Here is a 10464-nt window from a genome sequence, read left to right as displayed (position 1 = left end):
AGAACTGATAGATCTATTGACTATTTGTAAAGCTTGAAATCCTTCTGGAGTCACAGAGCATGAAGAAGAAGGATCTGAGTCACCTTTAAGAATATCAAACAAAGGCTATATAATTGAGCAGTAGTAAGTTTTAAGGAAGGCCTTAGCCAATTAATATCTCCAAGTAATTTTTGAAAATCATTTAATGTTTTTAAATTATCAACTCGAATTTGCAGTTTTTGAGGCCTAATAGTAGTGTTATCAATATATTTCCCCAAATATAAAAATGGAGATTGTCTTTGAATCTTTTTTGAGGCAATGACCAAGCCAAATGATTGTAAGGACTGTTGTAAAAATTGAAAAGCAGTCTCTAATAAAGAAATATTATCAGTGGCTAAAAGTATATCATCCATATAATGTATGAGATATAACGATGGAAACCTTTTTCTCACAGGAGTCAAGGCCTGAGCCACATATTTTTGGCATAATGTAGGACTATTTGCCATGCCCTGAGGCAATATTTTCCATTGAAATCTCCCCATGGCTTCCTTAAAATTTAAGGAAGGCAAGCTAAAAGCAAAATGTTTTCTATCTTCAGGAAACAAAGGAATAGTGAAAAAACAACCTTTTAAATCTATAACTAAAAGATGATAATTGTGTGGTATGGCTGTTGGAGAGGGTAGGCCTGGTTGAAGAGCTCCCATTATTAGCACAGTTTTATGAACAGCTCTTAGATCCTGTAATAACCTATATTTTCCAGATTTTTTCTTGATAATAAAAATAGGAGTATTCCAAGAACTACTGGAAATTTCTAAATGCCCTAATTGTTCCAGTACTAATTGTTCTGCAGCTTCTAATTTCTCCTTTGTGAGGGGCCATTGGTCCACCCATACAGGGTCAGTCAGCCAAGTAATTGGATCAGCAGTGAGTGGAGGAGAATCCAAGGCCCCTAAGAAAAACCCAAACCTTGTCTATCATTTTTTATTTTCACATCAATAAGATAGACAGTTCCTTGTTGATTTGTTCCCAGCCCTTTTGTGGGAAGAAATCCTTGATCCAACATCATATTAGAGACTTGAGAGTTTGGACTATAAAGTAATACTCCCATTTCTTTTACTATATCTCGGCCCCAGAGGTTTAAAGGCAGCCCAGGCAAAACATAAGGCTGGAAGTATCCTGAATGGCCCTCACTATCCTGCCATAATAAAAACTGACTACTTTGCATAGGAGAAGAACTTTGTCCTATTCCGTGAAGTTCTGTAATAGTAGGACTAATGGGCCAACGTTTAGGCCAGTGTATCTGCGTCATAACAGAGACGTCAGCTCCAGTGTCTAAGAAACCTGAAAAAACCTTTCCATTAATGGTTCATTTCATTTCTGGACGTTCTTTCCCTATCTTCTGAATCCAGTAGGCAGCATTAGATGATCCAAAAGCCTTTGTTTCTCTCTTTTGATGTTGTCAAATTTGTCCATGAGGTGCAAAGGGCAAAAGTAGCAATTGTGCAATTTTATCACCAGGAGAAATAGTTATTATATTTTTAATAGCTTGTGCCATGACTTTTATTTCTCCTTCGTAGTCAGAATCTGTGACTCCTGGCATAATAGTTAAACCTTTCATGGTGACACTACTTCTTCCCAATAATAGTCCCATCAAACCCTTGGGTAAAGGTCCACAGATGCCCGTAGAGAGGGCCTGAGGACCTATTTCAGGAGTTAATACATATCGGGCGGAGGTACTGAGCTCCAGTCCTGCGCTTCCTGGTGTTGCTCTGGAGAGCGAGGATATTGTATGTTTTTGTTTTTGGTTAATGTCTGATTGATAATTTGAGGAGGATACACAGCCATTGCCCTTGTTATTTGTTGGGGCCGGGGAAGGCCCCGGGAGGAGTTCCCCGACAGTGGTGGCCCATTCTTGTGGGCCAGTGACCAACCACCTTGTGCCCAATGTTTTCCCCTATTGCATTTAGGGCATAAACCAGGGATTTTCTGAACATCTGGAGGTTTCTGAGTAGGGAAGGAGGACTAGGGTTAGAATTAAAAGATCTACATTCTCTAGCAGTATGACCTGCCTTTCCACATTTAAAACAAGTCTTTGTTTTCTTTTGATTGTTTTTAGACCCCACTTTAGTTAACGCTGCAGCCACAGCAGCACCCTGTATATAAGTAGGCCCAATGTCTGCACAAAGGCGAATATAGTCCTCCAATGTTCCCCGTTTTCTCCAAGGTCGAATCGCAGCCTGACGTGCATTATTAGCATTCTCAAAAGCAAGCTGCTTTACTACAGTTGTACCAGTGAGTCCGTCCACAATGAGTCTCCCCACCGCCTGTGACAACCTATCTACAGAATCAGCATATGGTTCATCAGGTGCCTGTCTAATTGTTGAAAGATCCTCAGTTTTGTGTGTAGAAGGTTATTTCCTCCAGGCTTGTAATGCCAAATGATTTATTTGAGGATGAGCTACAAAGGGATAAGTTAATTGATCTTGTGAAGAAAGATATTGTCCTTCCCCAATCAGCATATGAGAATCAACTGGAATATTATGGGCAGCATTCTTTTCTGCTTGTTTAGCAGCCCGTTCATAAAAATGAAACTTCCATATTAAATAATCTCCACCATTTAAACAAGCTCGTGCAACAGACTTCCAATCGGCGGGGGGAAGAGCTTCTCCTGTCAACCATAGCAGTAGTAAAAGGAGCAGTGGGCCCATACTGAGCACAGGCAGATTTTCAATCTTTCAAAACTTTAAAAGGGAGAGCCTGATGCTCCCTAGTAGCTTGTTGAGGATTATTAGGATCAGGTCTTTCTATGACGGGACAACAGAAAATAGGATCTTCTCCTCGTTTTATTGCTCCTTGTACCGCGCGCTGCAAGGGACTGAGCATTTTTACAGATGTAGATTTTTGAGGAAGACAGTCCGTATTAACCTGCAGCTTTTTCACTGACTTATCTGTCATAGCCATTAGAAAATCATCCTCAGGATATTTCTCTCTTTTATGTTTACAAGCCTCATCTGTTAAGTCAAAATGTTCCTCTTCATCTAAAATATTTAAATTAATTAGCTCTTTCGGTTTAGGAAGTGGCGACACAGTAGCTGATAATACAGTCTCTCCTTCTGTCAGAGGCTTATGTTTTTCTGACTTTACATTCAAATCAACACTATCATGAGAAGAATCTAAACATATTTTTATCAGAGTCCACAAACTATATGTAACAACAGGAGTATGAGGAGGCCCTCGAGACTCATAATAATTTTTTAAATCTTCTCCAACTTTCTGCCAGATTTCTATGTCAACAGAGCCGCCATCAGGAAACCAGGGAGATACACCACGGATATGCTGTAAAAATTCAGTCAACTGTGAGGTAGAAACTTTATTACCCCGAGCTTTAAGCATCGAAAGTAAAACCTGAGCAAATAATTCACACTCCTTTGAGCCCTTTTGCCTCATCTTATTTTACTTCTGACTATTGCCTTATCCTCTATTCGTTTCACTTTTACTGGTGGCCACACATATTTTGCATAAGGGTTGTCTTACCTGCACTTTCTTTTTCTTTTAATTGCCTTCACGCTTCAGGTCCCTGTTCGAGTGCCACTTGCCGCGGACCAGCCGGACAAAGAGGATCTCACCGCCCTGGGTCAGAAGGGAAGGGGTAAGGAACTGAAGTAGCACCGACGAATGGGGTCAGAAGGACCAAGACAACTGATGGTTGCAAGGCAAATTTTATTATGCTACAGTTGCTGATTATCTAGACTAGAAAAAGGAAGGCTGCCAGATGGTGGTTTACATTATCTACAGACTGTCTCGGCTCAAGGTTAACTTCCATGGGAGGAAATCCATGAACCCAGAAGCATCAAAAATAACCTGCATGTGCAGGGGGGAGACAGCTTTGCTTGTCTCATTTTACATTCTTTCTGATCTCTGGGCCCTGGTGATTTATCTCCCATGGAATGGAACAAGGAGGGGAACAAGTAGGGACAGTCCCTTCGAGCAGTGGCCGCATGCCTGGCATGCCCTTACCTGCTCTCAAGGCTGACTGCTTCCCACACATATGTTGCCTTGTTTAAGCCTCAAGCCCTCGATCCTTTGTTGAAATACAATAATTTCATTCCTATGCTTTTCAATACCAAAAACTCAACCTCCAGGAGGGCTAAGGTCTAATTTGTACTCCAAACCAAGTAGCAGTGCACTTCACTACTACTGAGGCTGAATCCATAAGGACTTCAAGACCACGCCCAGAAGACAAGTTATTATATATAATACCCTGGAAGGTCTGAAACATAATTATCATATAATAGCTGGTCCTTCAGAGCTTTGTACCTATAACATGTTTTTTGATGAAAGTTATTTAATGTACTGGAGATAACTGTGAGTTACTGATCAAATATTTGAATACTTATACTTACCTGGGATTTCATTTCTGCTGAAAGAAAAAGGAAGAACAGGACTCACTAAAAAAAAAACAACAAACTTTATAAATGAAAGTTAAAATCTTATCACACACTATCACTTTTGGAAACAGCATAGAGGGGCAGTCAACGGTAAAACACTGGTGAAATAGGTCAAAACTCTGGGCCAAAATCCATTATCATTATCATCAGTGACAGTACCACAACTGCGCCCTTCAGAATTAATAATCACTCCTAAGAATCTTCATTTTGCACCAGATGATGCGTTTAAGAGAAACACTCTGGGAGGTTTTGAATCAGACTTGGTTTTTTGATAGCCAAGTTACAGGAGAATTTTTAAAGTGGGGGGAAGGGAAGAAGGAAACGGACCAGGAAAAGAATTTAAGCCATCATCTATAAACCAACAAAGCACTGATAGTTCCAAACATTATGTCAGACACTAAAATGACTGATATAGGCTCCAGTGGTTTATAAAACCTATAAAAAGACTACACCAGCAAAGTCCCCATTTATCTGTAGAGTTCAGAAACTAAAACAAGGAATATTTTAGCTTAAAACCTTATCTCAAGAGAATCATATACACTTCACATGAATAAAAATACCTGAAACCAAACATTTTTAAAAGCTGCAATACCCAAAATATAAAGAAAAATATGAATTCAGAAGACTCAATCAATCCATGATAATCACAAAACGGCTGGGCAATCTCTATCTCCCTTCCACACTAACCATCCAACCCATGGAAGACCAAGGGAGATCAGACCTTCCAGACTTACCTTCCAGACCTTCCAGACACCTGGCTGCTGCAAAATTCTATGGAGACTCCTTGTGGAACAGCAGTTTCCCATCTCTTGTGTCTCTCCCTATCGTGATCATGATCATGCAGGAAGCAAGTCTGGCTGTGCTATTTCTTATCATTGTCTGTCACCCATCTGCAACATGGTATTGTACAGATAAGGAGAAAGTAGTTCCCTTTCCTCCAGAAGGTTGAGGCTCAGGTACAGGGTAATTCTCCTGTGCACACAGTCATTATTTAGGCCGACTCAGTGACTTCAACAGGCTTAATCATGTGATCAGGTTTGTTGCCAGCTGCGTAATGCTCCCACATCTATAGATAGAGCCGCTCTAGGTCCATTGTGTATTGTTTGGTGTTGAACAGAGGGCTAGATGTTCTCTGCTTCCAGACTTTGCCACGAATTTTCTTCAGGTATTCTAGATCAGTTCCCAGTTTCACAGCTATGTCTTCATATTCTTGTCTATTTTTAGCAATAAGCTCAAGACAGCCTAAACAAGTGAGCTGGGAAGCTGCAACTCGGGAAGCAAGAGTCTCTCCTGGCATAGTCACCATGGGTGTCCCTGACTAAAGGACATCCATCCCTGTGGTGTGTCCATTACACAGTGGAGTGTCCAAGCAGACATCAGCCAGCTGGCCTCTCCGAACATGTTCCTCTTTAGGAGCAACAGGTGAAAAAATGATACGGTTCTGGGGAAGGCCCATATTTTGTGCATACTGTTGAATATTAGGTTCTCCTACTGCTGGAAAACGCAACAGCCACAGTACACTATTGGGAACACGCTTCAGAATATTTGCCCACATCTGCAAAGTAGATGGGTCAATTTTATATAACTGATTGAAGTTACAGTACACGATGGCATCTTCCGGTAACCCGTACTGAGAACGTGTGGTTACAATAATGGTACGGGGAACCTCCTCTCCAGTGGCAGCCTTAATGTTGATCTGGGTAGTTGCCAGTCCATTGCTAAGACTGAATCCATTAATTGTTATCTGAATTTGTCCTCTGTTAATCATTTCAATAACTGCCTCTGCAGTACTATTCATAGGAATGACAGGCATATTAAGAGCTGTATTACTGCTGTCTGCACTGTCTCCTCCATCAGGACATTTCATCTTGACAATCTGCACATCTGGGAGACTATCAAGAAATGCTTTAAGGTCGATGCCATTCAGCACAATCCGATTGTCATAAATGTGCCCATTGGACTTAAAATCGATGACTGCTTTCTTCTTCAGGTGAGGGAACATATTGGCATGATCACCAATAAAGAAAGTATGGGGCATATAAGCCAGTTTCTCAGAATACTGCTCAGCAACTTCAGCAGGTGAAGTTTCCTGATCAGTGATGATATAATCCATGAAAAGCACGCCACTGGTCCCAGGGTAGCCCAGCCACATTGCCTAAATAGGAGCTGGCCTGAGAGCAAAGAGTTCATTTCGAGCACCCCTGGTATAACCATTCAGATTTACAAGGATGTGTATACCATCTTAATGGATGCGATCAGCTGCTTTCCCATTGCATGGAATCTGAGAAAGATCAATGAAATGATGGGCTTCTGCCATCACCTTCGCTCGGAAGTTTGTGCCGTCATCTGGGCTCAGGGCATAACAGAAGGCCTCAAATTTATCAGGATTGTGCATGCCTGGAATAGACTGCATAAGATGAGAAGTAGGATGATTCCCAAAGTCAGAACTCACGTATCCTACACGCAGTCGACCATCACTGAGCTTCAAGTCTTTTGGATGTTCGTACGGTGGTTTATGAAGGACACTGATCTCGTCCAAGCAGAGGTTCCCATGGCTCTCAGCAATAGCCTTCCTGAAGCCATGAGAAAGAGGATAGAGCATACTATGATGAGGCTGCACAGAAGGCAACCTATTCTTCTCCAGCTGGTCGGCCACAATGCTGACCAACTTCTTCATTCGCTCATCATAGTCTGTCCAATCACAGACAATCTGCAGGCAATGAGCCAAATCACAATAAGCGTCAGGAAAGTCAGGTTCAAGCTTCAGAGCAGTGCGATAAGAAGCAATTGCTTCTGGAATATTCCCTGAATCCTTGTGAATGGAAGCCAGATTGCTGTGGGCATCCGCAAGTGCAGGGTTAATCTGAATGGCCCGAGTATAACACTGCAAGGCTCCCTGAACATCCTGCATCTCCTTTAGAGTGTTTCCCATGTTACAGTAGGCATCAGCAAAGGTAGGACTGATTCGAACAGCCTCCTTATAATGCATCAGAGCTTCCTGCAGTTTTCCCTGCTGCTGCAATACACTTGCTAAATTTGAATGGGCAACAGCAAACTCTGGGAAGACTTCTAATGCTTTACGATACAAGCGAACTGCCTCTTCAATGTTTCCCTGGTCTCCTCTGATATTGGCTAAGTTATTCAGAGAGTCTGCATGGGTGGGGCACAGCCGCAGAGCTGTGTTATAACAATCTTCTGCTTCGGCAACACGGCCCTTCTCTTCCAGAGCGTTGGCTAGGTTGCTGTAAGCACCAGGGAAATGTGGTTGCAATTCAATAGCTCGCCTGTAGGTGTCTATTGCCAGATCCATCAGGCCTTGCTCATAGTATACACCAGCCAGGTTGGCACACACCACTGCATGATTTGGGCTCAAGCTTAGGGCACAAAGGTAAGCTGCCACAGCTCTGTCAAAAATCCGTGCCTCTTTCAAGACATTTCCTAAATTGATATAAGCATCCAGAAAATTGGGGTCAAGGGTGACAGCCTTTTCAAAGTGATGAATTGCAAGCCAAATCTCCCCTTGTGCATTGAAAACACAGCCAAGATTACTCCAAGCTACTGCAAAGTTCGGTTGCGTCTCCACTGCTTTCAAAAAACATGCCTTGGCTCCTTCCAAGCGACCCAGGGCTTTGAGCAGGTTCCCCAGGTCACTGAGAACACAGTACAAATCAGGATTGCACTGAAGAGCAGAGACGTAAGCTTGTACTGCCCCTTGCACGTCGCCTGCTGCTACCAAAGCGGCTGCCAGGTTAATATGACCATCGATGAAATCTGGTTTGAGATGCAATGCATGCCGGTAATGCTCCATTGCTTCCTGCAACTGCCCTCTTTCCTTGTACACATTCCCCAAATTCAAATAGGCTTCTGCCAGAAGAGGGTTCTGTTTAATTGCCAGAGTACTAAAGTGGGCAGATCTGTCCAGCCTTCGACACTGGAAGTGTAGAGATGAAAGTAATAAAAGTACTCCAGTATTGTCTGGCTCTTGTCTCCACAGCTGCATGCAGTGTCTCTCAGCTGCCTCAAAATCTCCTGCCTGATATTCTCGATGTGCCGACTCAGCTAACCCTTGGAAGGAAAGCATACGTTTCGTTGGTTCTGTGCTGTCGGCCACGTTGCCCACAGAAGACGCCATCTGGAGCTTCTGGAGAGAGCGAGAGAAGGGGGTAATTGAGTCCCGCTGCCGCCACTACTGGCAAGAATGTTTCTAGAGGTAGCAAATACGAGGGCAGCAGCCATACCACTGCTTTGGCAGGCTTAAGCGGCAGCAACAGTTACAGGCACCGAACCTTAGGAACTCTGGTTGGCCATCTACCTCTCACGCTCTTGAAATCTTAATTCTTAACCCTGCCCTCTTCCACCATTTTTCTCCTAATCAGGGAATAAAAATTACCTATACACTTGCCTTAGAAGAAATCAAAAGTCAGTAGTCCAAACACTTTTTAAATTTTTGTTTTCTGTCCAGTTGGAAAGGAAATACATGATTGACTTTACTTCATCATTCATATAGTCAATGTGGAAAACATTAGGGCCGTGAATTTCAATACAGTAAGATTAGAAAATTTTAAATTGGCCTTCCCAAACCACTAATAAGTAACCAATGTTGTATATAATGCTAAAATCTTAAGAGACTGAGTTTGATATTTTAAAAGTTCTGAAAGGATTAGCTAATTTCTCATCATATTTCTCATGCCTCAAACGAGTATTACATTTTTAAAAATAAATCTATTTATCTTTATTTATTTTTATTTTGGCCGCGTTGGGTCGTCAATGCTGCGTGCAGACTTTCTCTAGTTGCGGCGAGCGGGGGCTACTCTTTGTTGCGGTGCCCGGGCTTCTCATCACAGCAGCTTCTATTGTTCTTCCACAACTCTATGGGTTCCTTTTTAGGTCCTATGAAGAAGCCTAGAAATTAGTTCATGGAATTGTAAGTTTTTGCAAAATTGTCAAAAGTGAGATATTTTAACTTCCATCAGGTAAGACCAGCGTCTCTTTCTTTGCCAATTTTCCTTCTATCATATTCTGCTATGTTGGATCATATTGGAATGGCCACAGGCTTTTTTGAAATCTGGCTAAGGAGATTCTCTTTTTTCTGTGGTACGCGGGCCTCTCACTGTTGTGGCCTCTCCCGTTGTGGAGCACAGGCTCTGGACGCACAGGCTCAGCGGCCATGGCTCACGGGCCTAGCTGCTCCGCGGCATGTGGGATCTTCCCGGACCGGGACACGAACCCGTGTCCCCTGCGTCGGCAGGTGGACTCTCAACCACTGCGCCAGCAGGGAAGCCCTAAGAAGATGCTTTAAGTGAGGCTATTATGTGATTTTCAGACACCGCCGTATGTAACTGACTATATACTATCCCACTACAGGAATAACTTCCAGTACTCATACTGACTACTCTACTGACTTAACCTAGCACAAGACACAGAAGCATAAGGACAAAAACCACCTTACAATATAGCCGTGTCTTGCACTTCACAGCTCTCAAAGCATGTGCGTTTGAAGAAGAAAAAAAGAACTGAAAAGTACAAAACCAGAAGCTATTCTGTGGAAAATTATTTCAATCATCAGGCATGTGAAAGATAAGTCAAAGATTCAGTTCTCATCAATGCTTAGTCAAAACGGAAATTTTCTTCTGTCAAGAATATACTCCAGGGGCTACCCTGATGGCTCAGTGGTTAAGAAGCCACCTGCCAATGCAGGGGACACGGGTTCGAGCCCTGGTCCGGGAAGATCCCACATGCCACGCAGCAACTAAGCCGGTGTGCCACAACTACGGAACCTGCGCTCTAGAGCCCGTGAGCCACAACTATTGAGCCTGCGAGCCACAACTACTGAAGCCTCCGTGCCTAGCGCCCGTGCTCTGCAACAAGAGAAGCCACCGCAATGAGAAGCCTGTGCACCACAATGAAGAGTGGCCCCCAGTCCCTGCAAGTAGAGAAAGCCTGCGCACAGCAACGAAGACCCAACACAGCCAAAAATAAATAAATAAATTAATTAATGAATATACTCCATCAACAATGTGTGTAATGGAATGGTGTG

General features: G+C 42.9%; 1 pseudogene; it reads right to left on the bottom strand.

Annotated features, from left to right (window-relative positions):
* Positions 1-5418: 5418 nt before the first annotated feature.
* On the bottom strand, positions 5419-8559 carry LOC136120812 (UDP-N-acetylglucosamine--peptide N-acetylglucosaminyltransferase 110 kDa subunit pseudogene; annotated as a pseudogene).
* Between the last annotated feature and the right edge of the window lie 1905 nt (positions 8560-10464).

This window comes from Phocoena phocoena, chromosome 3 (genome assembly GCF_963924675.1).
Source record: "Phocoena phocoena chromosome 3, mPhoPho1.1, whole genome shotgun sequence".
In the NCBI taxonomy this organism is placed as follows: Eukaryota; Metazoa; Chordata; class Mammalia; order Artiodactyla; family Phocoenidae; genus Phocoena; species Phocoena phocoena.
The sequence above is the reverse complement of the archived record's forward strand: the minus strand, read 5'-3'. Positions and strand labels throughout refer to the sequence as shown.